Source organism: Mirounga leonina, unplaced genomic scaffold, assembly GCF_011800145.1.
Source record: "Mirounga leonina isolate KUSES-001 unplaced genomic scaffold, KU_Mleo_1.0 Mir_114, whole genome shotgun sequence".
NCBI classification, from domain to species: Eukaryota; Metazoa; Chordata; class Mammalia; order Carnivora; family Phocidae; genus Mirounga; species Mirounga leonina.
The window spans coordinates 26,196,739-26,212,178 of record NW_023270265.1 but is presented as its reverse complement, the minus strand read 5'-3'; the positions used below and the strand labels follow the sequence as shown (position 1 = coordinate 26,212,178).

The window sequence follows — 15,440 nt, the reverse complement described above, 5'->3', positions numbered from 1 at the left end:
AAAAGAACTTGTCACTGAGTTCAGGAGAAGGCAGATTGTTAGAAAGCTGTTAAAGTTACTTTGTCAAGAGTTGCAAGGGAAATACAGTTTTTAAGTTCACGTTCCTGACACCAACTCAGCAGCCACCATGTTCTGTTGGCAAGTGGAAGTTTTTACCCTTCTATAAAAAGTGGAAAACAGTTCCTTTCTATTTGGAATGAAGAATAGTTTGGTGGGTTTCATGTGATTATTGTGCTAGGTCTGATCCCCATTTGTTTAAAAGCAGAAGGAGAAAGGTTCAGCAGGCCTTAGAGCTCAGAATCCCAATAAAAGGGCTAAAGATGCAAGTGGTGTAGTGTGGTCAGTGTAGCTAAGATTCTCCCATGTGAGAGACCACCATGCCACAGGCATTGGAGGAAGCTTATTTGAAGTTCTAGCTACAGATACAAACTGGAAAGGTTTGGTGTCTGATTCGAGAATACCAAGTGAAAGGATAGAACAAGTGCACCATGGAAGGATAGAGTCAAAGAATTATAGATTGAAGGTATAGGCTCTGAATTTACACAGACTTGGGTGCAAACACCAGGCTCTACCATTCACCAGCTGAGGAAACTTGAGCAAGTTGCTTAATTTCTCTGAGTTTCAGTTTCCTAGTCCATACCTATCCAATCCAATAGGATTATATGAGGTTCACATGAGATAATATTCATGAAGTCATTACCCCAGTAAAGAGTAACTAGTACCAGTAAATAAATAGGCATATGGTAAAAAATATTCCATAATGGTCACCACCCTGGTCTCCAGACCTGATGCCCTCCCTATATGATGGGCCTCCCTATATGATGCTGGACAAAATACTCCATGGTCATATGGCCAGTACAGAGTTCTGTGATGCAATTCAGTTGTATTCAGATTTGGGAAATCTATGATAACAGCAGAGGAAGTGATATCTGAACCAGAAGCTGAAAGATGAGGAGGATTTAGCTCCTTGAAAGGAAGGTGAAAAGAAGGAAAGTTCCTGGGAAGGGAGAACAGCATGTGCCTAGGGCTCTGAGGGCCTTTACGTTTTGATGCTTCAGACATGTAGTAAAAGAGTACTGTTACTAGCTTCCTACCCCCCATCCTCTCCCAGGCCTCTTTCTTCTTTCAGGCAAAACTAGAGGCAATCTTGAGCCTTGGACATGGTCTCAGTAGGGCTACTTTGGCACTCTCCAAGGTTCTGACCTCAACCTCCCTGGCATCTCAGCTCCCTGTCAGCCTCCCTGAGCTCTGACCATCTGCAACTAGACTACATATTCTCAGTGGGGATCATATACCCCCAAGGGAGTAGAAATAGTTTCTTGGAGGGCAAAGAAAGAAGAAAAAAGAAAAAAGCCAACTTAGACATTGCAAAAGTTTTTGGCCCCGGAAAAGGCCACAGTACATAAACAAATGTAGTATTTATGTGCTATTAAAATTTAACTGGGGTGAGGGGTGATTGGGAAGAAAATGTCTAAAGATGCCCCTGAGTTGAGGGATAATGCCAAAAAAGGTTAAGAAACATTGAACTAAACCCTTGTAATTTTGCTAGCCTGTGTGCTAAGCTCTCCTGCCTAATGATAAGGATGCAAGTCCTAGCCATAAAATCTGACACAAAATACAATGGCTGTTGTGTTATTCCATCAGGAGGCTGTCTTCTAAGAGCTTCAATGACATGTATTTGGATACGCATCTTTATCAGTGTGCTTTTCCCTGTCAGTTCCTGTGACTGGGTTCAGATGCTCTAGGACCCATATTTGGTATTAGGGTAAACACTGCAGCATAATGGAAAGATATAAACATTGGAGTCAGACAAACTGGATTCAAATACCTCTGCCACTTATTGGTCTTGTGACTTTGGGTACTTCCTTTTGGTAGAACAAAGAGAATAATACTTATCTTATGGAGATAACATATAAATAATCTTACACAATCACTGATAGTAATCATCTTTGCATTCTCTAGTGGAATTTCAAAATACTTACTTGGTCCTCTAGACTGGTTATAAAAATTACCTTTCAAGAAAGAAGCAAATCTGAAAGGGCTACATATTGTATGATTTTTACTGTATGACATTTTGAGAAAGGCAAAATTATGAAGGTAGTAAAAGGATCAGTGGTTGCCAGGGATCTGGGAGGAGAGGGAGATGAGTAGGTGGTGTGCAGAGAATTTTTAAGACAGCGGAACTACTCTATATGACAATATTATGGTAGATACATGTCATTATACATTTGTCCAAACCCATATAATGTACAACACCTAATGTAAAGTATGGACTTTGAATAATAATGTGTCAATGCAGGTTCATTGATTGTAGTAAATGGGCCACTCTGGTGGGGGATTTTGATAGAGGGAAGGCTGTCCATACGCAGAGGCAAGGGTATATGGGAAATCTCTATACCTTCCATTCAATTTTGCTTTGAACCTAAAACTGCTCTAAAAAGTAAGATCTATTTGGTTTGTAGTTGGCTTCACAAAAAGGGATAATATCATTTGAACAGCATCATTTAAGTTAAGGCATTTTCTCTGGAAGACCTCAGTAAATCACTATAACCACCACTATCATCATTGTTATTAACAGCATGCACACCAACCTTTTATTGAATAAAAGCATTACACCATGTACCTTATCTTATTGACTACGCACAATGATTCTAGGGTATTGGTTCTGTTACCACTTCCATTTTATAAATCAGGAAAGGTTTAGATATGTCAAATAGCTTGCCCAAGGCCACACAGCAAGTGAGTAGCAGAAGCAGGAATCCAATGCAGTGACTATTGACCTGACTCAATTTTTGAGGCTTTTAACTAGAGTCTACTACAGCCTCTCTGCATGCAAATGTGTTACACATTAATTTATTAACACCTGTTAACATCTTAGCAAGGATGACTACATGTCCTACCTTAGTAGAAGCATAACTTTGAATTCTACTGGCTCAGTACTTTTTTCTTTTTATTGCTGTATTTTTTAAATGATTTAAAAACATTAAAGAACATTTTGAAATATAATTCACCTATAATTTACCACCACCACACCAAAGATATCGTCACTGAACCAGCCCTTATATTTTCTTCCTTTCTTTTTTTTTTTTTTTTTTAAGATTTTATCTATTTATTTCAGAGAGAGAGTGAGAGAGCATGAGCAGGGAGGGAGGGGCAGAAGCAGACTCCCCTACAGAGCAGGGAGGGAGCCTGCTCAGGACCTGAGCTGAAGGCAGCCACTTAACCAAATAAGCCACCCAGGCGCCCCTTATATGGTTCCCTTTCACTTACAATTATATCTTAAGTATTTCCTCATGTTTGTAAGTCATTTTTATATTTTCATCTTAATGACTACAGTCACATCATAATTAACTAAAACATTCTCTCGTTATTTCAATATTTGCCAACCGCAGGTAAATATATCTATACTTGCTACTTTTTGCCATTTCTGTTGAAGTATTTCCTTGGGAATTTCCAGGGAGGGAGATGCTAGGACAAAAGATAGGAATACCTTCTTAGGGGTCCCTGGGTGGCTCAGTTGGTTAAGCGTCTGCCTTCGGCTCAGGTCATGATCTCAGGGTCCTGGGATCGAGCCCCGCATCGGGCTCTCTGCTCAGTGGGGAGTCTGCTTCTCCCTCTCCCTCTCCCTCTGTACGTGCTTTCTCTCTCTCTCTCAAATAAAATAAATAAAATCTTAAAAAAAAAAAAAAGGAATACCTTCTTAGTACTTGCTTATGTGTTGTCATTTTGCCTTTGTAGGGGATCATACAAATTTATTATGCTGCTAGTACTCTGAGATCAAACCAATTTTGTCACAGTCTCACCAACATTGGATAGTCTCATTTTTAATTTTTATTATTAAGTAGGCATAAAACCTTAATTTGTCTTTAATCACCAGTGAGGGTGGATAGTTTTCCCATGCTTTAATTTATTATGTAAATCTACTTTTGTGTAAATTGCTTAAGGAAGGTATGTTTTAAGAGGGATAAGGAAGGGGGTGGGGAGTAAAGTTTGGAGTATTAAAACCCTAGGCGAGGGACCAAACACCAGGGAACCCATTTCCAGGATTTGGGTTCCTGGAGCTAGGAAATACTAGCCTAACTTTGGCTTGGGATGGGCCCTCATAAACTATAGTGGTAAGCCATACTGACCACATTTCTTCTCCCTTATGCTTTATTCAAGGACCTGGATGGAGCTAGATACCAGAGCTATTTGGACTTTCATCAGCTGAAATAGAGCTATCTTTTTTATGCAGGCAATGCGGGTGAACCATCTATCTTCCCACAATAACCATATCAGTTGGGTAGGCTTTTAAATCTTACAAAGAGCTTGTATACCTATTATCTCATTTGATCCTGACAGCAGTCCTGTAAGGGATAGATATTATTTCCATTTCACAGATTAGGAAGCCGTTATCTTTTTTTATTTTTTTTTTTAAGTTTTATTTATTCATTTGAGAGAGAATGAGATAGAGAGAGCATGAGAGGGGGGAGGGTCAGAGGGAGAAGCAGACTCCCTGCCGAGCAGGGAGCCCGATGCGGGACTCGATCCTGGGACTCCAGGATCATGACCTGAGCCGAAGGCAGTCGCTTAACCAACTGAGCCGAAGGCAGTCGCTTAACCAACTGAGCCACCCAGGCGCCCTAGGAAGCCGTTATTATTGTCATTATGAATAGTCCAGGAATGATCAGTAATTCAGAATGGTCCCTGATGGGTGGAGTTGGTCCTATTCCTCCACATAGAAAGCACTGGAGAATGATCTTCCTGCCTCCACTCCTTCTCTCCCACCATCATGATATTTAGGAAAGGGCTTCCAGCTCTATGTCGTCTTGGCAGGATGGCTGTAGCCTTTTGTTGATGGAGGAAACATTGAAGGTCTTTGTGTGGAAACAATGGCTGTTTGTTTTAGGAGACAGTATTGTTATCTCAAAGGTGCACCTGGGACTGGCCCTGTTTAGGAGCAGTTCTGAGACAGGACAAGGCTGGGTCTGGTCACCATGCAGTTGGGGAGGAGGGCACAGACCCTCAGCCTTTGGTGACTTGTGTCACTGAATGTTCTTTATTCATCACTGGTTGTAAGGAAATGCCTACCTCTATTCACTCTGCCTCTTTTGAGTGGATGTCAAGGTTCTGTCCATAGATTGGTGGGATCTTATATTAATAGGAGAGGTTGAAGTAAGTTTGGAGGCTAGGAAAAAGATGTCTTTCTTTTTTTCTTTATGAGATATAATTGACCTACAACACTGTATTCGTTTTAGGTGTAAAACATAATGATTTGATATATGTATATACTGGGAAATGATCACAATTAGTTAACATTCCTCACTACACGTAGTTACTAATTTTTCTTGTGATGAGAATTTTTAAGATTTAGTCTCTTAGCAACCTTCAAATATACAATACAGCATTGTTAACTGTAGTTACCATGCTGTACACTACATCACCATGCTGGATTTGTTTATCTTATAATTGGAATTTTGTACCTTTTGACCACCTTCACCAATTTCACACCCCCCCCCACACACACCCCTATGTCTGGCAACTACCAATCTGTTCTCTGTATCTATGAGTTTGATGGGTTTTGTTTTTGTTTTAGATTCCACATATATGTGACATCCTATATTTGTCTTTCTCTGTCTGACTTATTTCACTTAGCATAATGTCCTTAATGTCCATCCATGTTGTTGTAAATAGCAGCCTTTCCTTTATTGGTGGATGAATAATATTCCATCATATATATGTACCACATTTTCTTTATCCATTTGTTTGTCAATGGACACTCAGATTGTTTCCATGTCTTGGCTATTGTAAATAATGCTGCAATGAACATAGGGGTGCAGATATGTTTTTTGAGATAGTGATATCATTTTCTTCAGATAAATATCCAGGAGTGGGAATTGCCGGTTCATATGGTAATTCTATTTTAATTTTTTGAGGAACCTCCATAGAAGATGTCTTTCTTGACTAAGCATTCCTAGAATTGACAAGGAAAGGAACAGAAATATGTTGGAGGTTCAGAAAATGTCTGTGGGTGAGCTCCTATACCCTATGTGACTGTAATGATGACAGAAGATAACTGGTCACAAAGAACCATGACATTAGTGAAGGTGCAATGGTGATGGAGAGAGCATGGGACCTGGAATAAGACAACATGGTTCAAATGATGGTGCAACCAGTTATTAGCCATTGCCTTTGGCAAGCTAGGTCAAGATACTTAAATCTCTGGAAGCCCCGTTTTCCTTATATATCTAATGATGGTAATGACTGCCTTTGTGAGATTGGTGGAAAATAAGTAAGTACAAATAGTACAGTGCCTGGCATATGGTGGGCTTTCAAAAAATATCAGTTGTCATTCCACGTCAAGGTATAAATTAGGAAAATATTGAAATGTAAAGTTTAACCCACTGGAACCTTGAGATCTGAGAAAGCATCAGGATAATGCTTATCAAGGATCAGAAAGACTAGGCCCTCTAGAAGCAGTTGCCAGGGATCAAGACTGGCCATGGGATCATGATTTCATGCTTTTCCTAGCATGCTCAGTTACCCATGGCCTATCCAGACACAGAGAATTACCAAAGTCCTTCTAGTACTAGGGTGAGGTCATCTGAGTCAACTCAACCTAGATAATAGGGATTATTTAGGCTTTGGCCTAAATTTGCTGTAGCAGAATTCCCTGGTGCCCCAGAATTCTGAGGGCCTGGATCACTGTTATGAGATTGGTGAGCCTGGACATATCCTGTTGTTCAATGCTAGGTAACAACCTGTCATGTAGTTTTCCCTGATGTGAGGCTGTCACTGGTCTCTAGGAATACTGTAGTACTTTTTTTTTTTTTAAACTAAAATTGTTTTTCTCATCATAGTAACTTTCTTTTTTTTTTTTAAGATTCTATTTATTTATTAGAGAGAGAGAGAGAGCATGAGCAGGGGGGAGGGGCAGAGAGAGAGGGAGAAGCAGGCTCCCTGCTGAGCAGGGATCCCAAGGCGGGGCTCCATCCCAGGACCCCGGGATCATGACCTGAGCTGAAGGCAGACACTTAACCGACTGAGCCACCCAGGCGCTCTACTGTAGTACATTTAAATGCCAGTTCTTGGAATCAGGGAAAGAATTTTTACCTATAACTATGCTTTGATCAAGTATAGGAGAGCAGGCAGCAGTGGCTGATAAAATCTAGATATTCTACATTTTTGTAGATGAGATCAGTCTGGGGCTCTGCTGGTATAAGGAGTCGGAGAATGAACATGTAGTTTGCATTCATAAAGCATGAGTCTGAGTGTTGACTCTGTCTCTTCCCAGCTGAATGGCCCTGAGCAGATCATATAAATTTGAATTTCATGATTCATAGTGTTAAAAATAAAACCACAGGTCCCAAATGGTGTCACTTAGGTTGAGGCCCCATGTCAGTAAATCAAGACTTAATACCTAACCTAACTGCAGTTTCAACCCCCCAAAAATGTAACCTTTAACCAGTCAACATGGAAATTTCTTGGCCAGCACTAGGAAATTTACAGATAGAACCCTTCCATTCCCCACAGAAGGGCTACCTTGCCAAAAACAATGGCTTCTTTGCTAATAATTTCCTTTTTTCCACTCTGTACCTTTAAAAACCTTTCCTTTTCTGTAGCCCTTTGGGGCTCTCCTCTACTTGCTAGATGGGATGCTGCCTGATTCACGGTTTAACTAATAAAGCTAATTAGGATCTTTAAAACTTACTTGATTGAATTGTGACATTTAACATTAGAAAAACTGCTCATTGGCAAGGTCAGACCATACCTGGTAAGTTACCGGGAGACATTGCATGGGAAAACACTATGAAAACTATGGAACATGGGACCCACATAAGGGATTATAGTAATATGGATAATGATCTCTTTATGCTATTAGGTGGAGGCAGCAATAAATCTAGGATTTTAAGTTGAGGCAGATCATTAAGGCTGTGTGGAAGTTCTAGTCACAGATAGAAGGCAAAGGGCAATGTTCTCAAAGGTTTACTCCAAGGACCCCTGGGGCTTCCTGAGACCCTTTCCCTCACCAAATTACATCTTTGTGGGAGGTTCTATTTTCTTCACATACTTCAACCAAAACAACCTATAGCAGCAGATTGAATTCTGAAGCAGATATGAGAATCCAGCAATCTTCTTTAAACCCAGGTGTTAAACAGGCTTGCAAAAATATTAAATGATCCCATTTTTCTCACTGAATTTATTTGTTTTGTTTTAGAAAATAGTTGTTTTTCGGGCGCCTGGGTGGCTCAGTTGGTTAAGCGACTGCCTTCGGCTCAGGTCATGATCCTGGAGTCCCAGGATCGAGTCCCTCATCGGGCTCCCTGCTCAGCAGGGAGTCTGCTTCTCTCTCTGACCCTCCTCCCTCTCATGCTCTCTGTCTCTCATTCTCTCTCTCTCTCAAATAAATAAATAAAATCTTTAAAAAAAAAAAAGAAAATAGTTGTTTTTCATAATAATATGTTGTTCATGTTTACGTATATGGGGTTTGTTATCATTATTTTAAAATGAATCATTATTACAAATGTCTAAATTTTTCCTCAGTTTTAATTTCTATAAAGTAATTTCTATAAAGTTAGCTATAACCCAAATAAAAACTTTTTGGAGTTCCTAATAATTTTTAAGAGTTACAAAGTGGTTCTGAGAACGAAATGTTTGACAACCACTGGTTTGGAGAATGAATTTGAGCTGGTCAAATCAGATTATTTCACAGCATGGAGTGCTCAACAAATGAAATGTTAAGAGCTCATTAGCAAAAGGTTCAAACTAAGGACAAGACCCTGGCTATTCACACATTCATTCATTCATATTTTACAAAGTCCTATTATGGGGCAGACCCTCCTAACTGTTAAAGGCTTTGAAATACAGGAGACACACCTGCCTTCAAGGAGCAGTGGAAGCCAATGGCGGCCTTAAACCCATAGTGACCTGCAGTGCTAAGGACACTGGGGGTGGGGTGGGGGTGGGGTTGCTCCAGGATGATGGCAAGATGTCGGAGGACAAAATGTTCAGAGAGACCTGGGAACTCTTGTGGGTCTCAGAAGCAGGCAACCATTCAAGTCTGAGGAGACCAAAATCATTGTCATTTGCTTGTGTTTTTTGTTTTGCTTTGTTTTAACATTATTGGCTCTCAGCCTGGAGAAGGCAGGCGTGGGAGCCAAGAGCCAACTAAGGCCTCAGGCTATGAATATGCAAGAGCTTTGCCAGAGTCAGAGTTCGGAAGGGCAAGTATGAAAGGAAAATATAAAGCAGTGTTTCTCCTCATTTCATTACAAAAGAATTCTACCCCTTCCCCCACCCCCAAACCATGGGAATATCTTTATTAAAAGTTTAACTAATATAGTTCTTGTTTAAAAAAAAAAAAAGAGTCAAATAATATGGAAAATGTTAAAGGCCACTATTATTAACTATTAAGAGTTTGGTATATATCATTTCAGCCATTTTCTGGGCACATATAAATATATTTGGATTTTAGTGAAATGCACTGGTTTTATAATCCTCTAGTGAATGCTCTGAGGATTTAACCCTTCCCTCATTTCTAAGTTGCAATTTTCTTCTGCCTACTTTCCATCTTAAGAAACATGAGGCATTTGGAATCCAATTTTAAATGACCTGACCTAATAGCATTAATTAGAATATGTGAGTGGAAGAAGGAATTGCCCAAGAAGGAGAATAGCAGCAATAAGAGGATTTCTTTTTTTTTTTTTAAGATTTTATTTATTTATTCGACAGAAAGATAGACAGAAGAGCACAAGCAGAGGGAGTGGCAGAGGGAGAGGGAGAAGCAGGCTCTGCACTGAGCAGGGAACCCGATGCGGGACTCGATCCCAGGACCCTGAGATCATGACCTGAGCCGAAGGCAGACGCTTAACCATCTGAGCCACCCAGGCACCCTAAGAGGATTTCTTAATAGGGAACTTCCTACTAAGCAAAGGATAAAGGGTTTTGTAAACTCAGTAAATGGTTTTAACCAAGAGATCTGTGATTAGATTTGACTTTTTCTTAACAGAACATTTGACTTTTTCCCTAATTTTCCTAGAAAAATTCCTTTTCCAAAATATCCATCTGACATGGATGTAATCATATGAAATGCTTCCGTTGGGATATTGATTTAGCTGTAGTAACAGTGCTTAAATAGAATAGAAGTTTATTTCTCTCTCACATAATAATCTAAATTGTGTAAGAAGCCCTGGACTGGGGGCACGTGGGTGGCTCAGTCAGTTAAGCGTCTGATTCTTTGATATCAGCTCAGGGCATGATCTCAGGGTCATGAGATTGAGCCCCAGGTCAGGCTCCGTGCTGAGCGTGCTGAAGCCCTGGACTAAGATGGGGCCCAGACTGCTTCTACCTCTTTGTGTTGTCATTCTCAACATATGGCTTCCACCTCATGCTCCAGCTCCAGCTCTTATGTCTCTAAGAAATAGGTAGAGAGATGTTTCAGAGAGCTTCTCAGCAATCCAGGTGATAAGAGGGACTCAGGAAGAGGCCATCAGAGTAGCCACAGGGTAAATTTATAAAATAGGTAAAGCCCGAGGAACTTCCAATTCTTCAACAACTGGAAGATGGATGGAACAGTGGGAGTTCTAGCCACACAATGACTGTCAGGGCTGGTTTTGGGGGTAGAGGGAAGAGACCTCCAGATTTCTAGAGAAGCATCTTCCATACGTTTCCTCACAGCTATTCAGCTTAGGAAGGAGTATTTGTCTTTTGAGTTTCAAAAACTTGAAGGCACAGAGTTTCCAAAAGAGCAGTAGTATAAACATATAAAGGAATTATAATTATACACTTGCTAGCAGAAGCACCCCAGCCCTTCAAGTTTCTTTGTCAATTAGTTGATACCCTCCTGCCCAAGGAGACTGCTGTTGGAAAATGATAGCTAAATTCCATCACATGGTAATTAGGAACAAGAAAGGAGCTCAGTAGCATATGACGGCCTACATGGCAATCACCTGGGAAAGTAGGCACAGAAAGCAATTGCTGACTTCTTGCTATTGCTCTGAGCTGGGAAGGTCTTTCAACAGTTCAAAAGAGAGGACAGTAATATTCAGTCTCTACTATAAACATTGGAATGGATAAAATCAAGTTATTATCCAAGCTCATGATGATTAATAATGATTATTACAGTCATACTTCTTTAATAATAATATTAATATATATATTTATATATATTATATATTTATGCCCCACCTGTGTCTAAAAGCGACCTAAGCCAGCTTACATTACAAAGCACAGACACAATAAAATATAGCCCATTAGAACTATAATAAAAAGAGTTAGCAAAAAAAGTGGGAAAAGGTAGGGGAGGAAGATACCTTGTACCGGAAAACCTAAGATCAACAAAGTACAGCAAATAAGAACAAAGCCTGAGGTTCCTGGCAACCAAAAGCAAGAAGAAAACATAAATAGGTCGAACAGTTCTCACTGGTGACGAAGAGAAAGCACACCAGTCAATGAGGAGACCCTAGCTCTGGGAAGAGCTGGCTTTGTTGGATTTTATATGAGTCATGGAATATCATAATGGATAAAAGCAATATTCAAGACTGAGGCTACTTCTCTTTTGACTGTGTTTTATATCTGCCTCCTTTAAAAATCCATATTAAATCCTCATTCTTAAAGCATTTTTAAGAGTAGGGATATATACTGGGGCGCCTGGGTGGCTCAGTTGGTTAAGCGACTGCCTTCAGCTCAGGTCATGATCCTGGAGTCCCGGGATTGAGTCCCGCATTGGGCTCCCTGCTCAGCGGAGAGTCTGCTTCTCCCTCTGACCCTCCCCCCTCTCGTGTGCTCTCTCTCTCTCATTCTCTCTCTCAAATAAATAAATAAAATCTTTAAAAAAAAAAAGAGTAGGGTTATATATGTATACTTTACATACAGATATACATATTTGCATATATATGTGTATATGCATATATATACATTTATAAGTGTTTATAAACACACATACACATATGTGTGTGTGTGTGTGTAAATTTTTATTGTATTCTAGAGACCTGGATTTACCCAGAAATAAAGCTTGGAGAGCCTTGAGGAATTAATGGTAGGTATGTTCCTAGAATATCATCATCAGTTGATTTGGTCAGCAGGCCCCCTTTAATATAAGGTAATAATGTATTTTAATTAATGTGGACTTCAGCACAAATATGCTAAAGTCATCGACTGCACTCCAGAGATGTTCAAACAGTAGCAGAAGCTTTTCTAGCTCCATTTTCCTCAGGAATAATGCAATCTCTTTGAAAACGTCATGGTTTTCACATAGGTAAGGACCATGTTACAATGAAGTAAAATGCAGTGAACACTGGCTTAGCCCATATGGGATTTATTGTCTAGATAATGAAAGTCCAAAGGAGGGCAGAGTTCAGGGATGATCCATCCATGGCTTAATGATATCATCAAAGCCCGGTCTGTTTGTGTTATTCAGTTCTGCCAGTTGTGTGATCAGTTTCATCTTGGGGCTGAATCCTCTGGGGCTTTCTCATTCATATCTACTATGAGAGAGAAGGTCCTAAAAGGTTCCAGAACTCTCTCTTCATGACCCTTTGGTCTGAAATGGGTTACATGCTCATCCCTGAAGCTGTAATGGCGTCGTGGGAGGGACATTTGTGGATTAATCTGGGCCTAAGCGTCCCTTCCAAATCCTAGAGCCAGGGTTGAATTCAGCTTCTAGCCACATATGTGAGATGACCCACAGAGGTGTGATATCTCAAATAAAATCATGGTATTAACCAGGAGAGGATCTTAAGGAAGCAGTCACAAAATCCAATACAGCATCCGGCACCTAGAAATTTCAGCCTGTAACTTGGAAACAAAGAGGTGGACAGATTTTTAAGGATAATTTTATTATTTTTATATTGTATTATTATGATAGCATTACTTGAACTCCATGAGAATGAAGAGAAATAAAACCCACCTATTATACTACTCATTTGTCAAAAAGTCCATTTTTCCTTCAAGTTTTTACATACCTAGTATTTTTGTAAAATATTTGTCACAACAGCACAAACAATTTTGCATTCTGTGTTTACTACCATTTCAATGGCTGTATAATACTCCATTAAGTGGCTCAATGATATCATACTTTCCTTCAATATTGCCTCTTTGTAGGACATTTAGGTTGTTTACAATCTTTTGATAGTATGAACAACCCAGGTCACATTTTTGGGCATGTGAGTTTTTCCTCCTCTGGGACTCAGCTATGTCAGAGTATGACTCTTGATACAGATTTATACAATTATCTGTTTATACCAGAATGAAGGAATTTGGTGCTTCCTTTATGATGGTGATGTTTGAGTTTACCAAGTACTTTTTTACAATTCACCTCCTAACTCAGATATTAGACTCTCCAAATAGAGTTTTCTTATAAGGGTGCCTTATAAACTTGTGTAATACCAAACATTTGGCTTGATTTTCGGAAGAGAGTCAGAGTCCCTAATCAGAAGGATTTGAGTGGTAGAGGATATGGTCGTGTAATGTATAGTGGCTAAATTCATGGTCTTTGGAGTAAGGCAGACCTGAGTTTGAATCCAAGTTCTATTTACTTGCTATATGCTCTTTGGACAAGTTATTTAATAAAATGCAATGGTAGTTCCTACTTTATGAGGTTTTTATGGGCTTATTGGAGACAATGTGGCAAAGCCCAGTGCACAATATGTGTCAGTGATGTCAGTTATTGTTAATATTCAGCAGCTGTGAATTCAATCTGAGGCTAAGGTTAAAAGGCATGACATAGTGTATGCAAGAGAACTTAATTTGTGTCCAAGAGAAAAAAAAGCAGATACTCTGTGCTGGATGGTGAGACCAACACCTGGTCTCCGATCTTCTTGATAGCATTCTCATGCAGTCATTGTCCAGTGTCTGAAAACTTCCTGCAATGAGGCCCTCACTATATTAAAAAGGTAGTAATGTACTGACATATGGACATTCCATATACTGACTCAAATTCTGATTCCTTCCAGTTCCCACCCATTCCCTGGTCTAGTGTTGCTTTTTGAAATGGAACAATTCCACTCCTTCACTGGACCTTAAAGGAAAGAACCAGGGAGGCCCCTTGCAGGAGCCCCCTCCATGTGATCCTCAGCAGGCAGGATTGCTGAGAGGAAATGGATGTTTGTGAAGTGGTCCATTTCATAATCTGAAAGCACTAGGGGTCAGGAAGTTCTGCCTTTGATGGAGTTTACATGGTTCCTCCTATAACTTCTACTCCTTGGCTATAGCTCAGTCCTAGGAGCAGAACAGAATGAGTTTACTGTGGGAGCAGATAGATTTGCATTTGAATCCTGGCTCCTTGGGGAAGTTACTTCAGCTGTTTGAGACTGGAAAACAGGGATGATAATAATAGCACCTAATATATATATAGTGCTGTTGTCAGGTTAAATGAAAGAAGCATGTGAAGCACTTAGCATAGGGCATATAATAGATGTTCTGAGGTAATAAATGGCTAGTCTGGTCTATTCTTTCTCCTGATATGGAGAAGGATGATGGTAGAATGGATACGCTGAGTCCCTGTCAGATTCAGAAATCTCTGAACCGGGTGTTCCACTTGGACAAGCTGGTTCTTCATGGTAAAGTCAAATGATTTACCTGAATGGAAATTAATGGGGTGGAGTGGGGGAAAGGAGACAGCGGGAAAGATCAACAAGTTGTTTTCAATCTTCTTCTCCTACAATATGCTAGAGGGATGTGGTCCACTCCCATGACTGCCTGTGGCTCCATAGGGCAATAGATTCAGTGATTTTTCCCTTGGAGGGAGGAGGGGGTGTTCTAAGAGGTCTATGTAGTTTGTAAAAGCTTTCCTATCCCTCCCTATCGCAGAAGGAAGGTTCTGACAGCCTCTTGGGAAAGATGTTATTTCTTCTTCCTCACTCCCAGTCGTGCGAATCATGGAAACGGGCACTGGGAAACACCCTGCCTTCCTGACAACTCTATCAAAGACAAGTGGGATTATGTAGCAACAGGTCAAGGCGGTGTTTCTAGTGTGGTCCCAGAACCAGTAGCATAAACATTACATGGGAATGTATTGGAAATGAAAATTATTGAGCCCCATCCTTAGCAGTCTGTGTTTTAGTAAGCCTTCCAAGTAATTCTGATGCATGTTGCAGTCACCATATCATATGATGATGGGGACATATGAGACATAGGAGCTGAAATCATCACTCCATCTCGCAATCCTGGGTTTCCTCTGCCCTGCTTTTGGGTTCAGATTGCAGTACTCTCTAGGCTTGATACTCAACTGATACTCTGGATGGCTCACATTAGGAGGATTGAGCTGTGCCATCAACACTTCTACCATCACATTGTGTAAGGATTCCTGGCCAACTGTACTTGCTCCCTAGGCCAGCTAAGAACCGGCTTTGTTTCTCTTACCCAAGACTATGAATTTATTGCTCTCTTTGCACTGAGGAACATTCCAGCCTCCTTCCAACATCTATTAAATAGGAATTAGCCTTGACTATTTTGATGACTTC

At 40.2% G+C, this 15,440-nt stretch overlaps 1 protein-coding gene across 4 annotated transcripts in view; it reads left to right on the top strand.

Moving 5' to 3' along the window:
• Positions 1-15,440, top strand: part of PKD2L1 (polycystin 2 like 1, transient receptor potential cation channel) — an 89,413-nt gene that overhangs the window by 61,080 nt on the left and 12,893 nt on the right. The window lies entirely within an intron of this gene.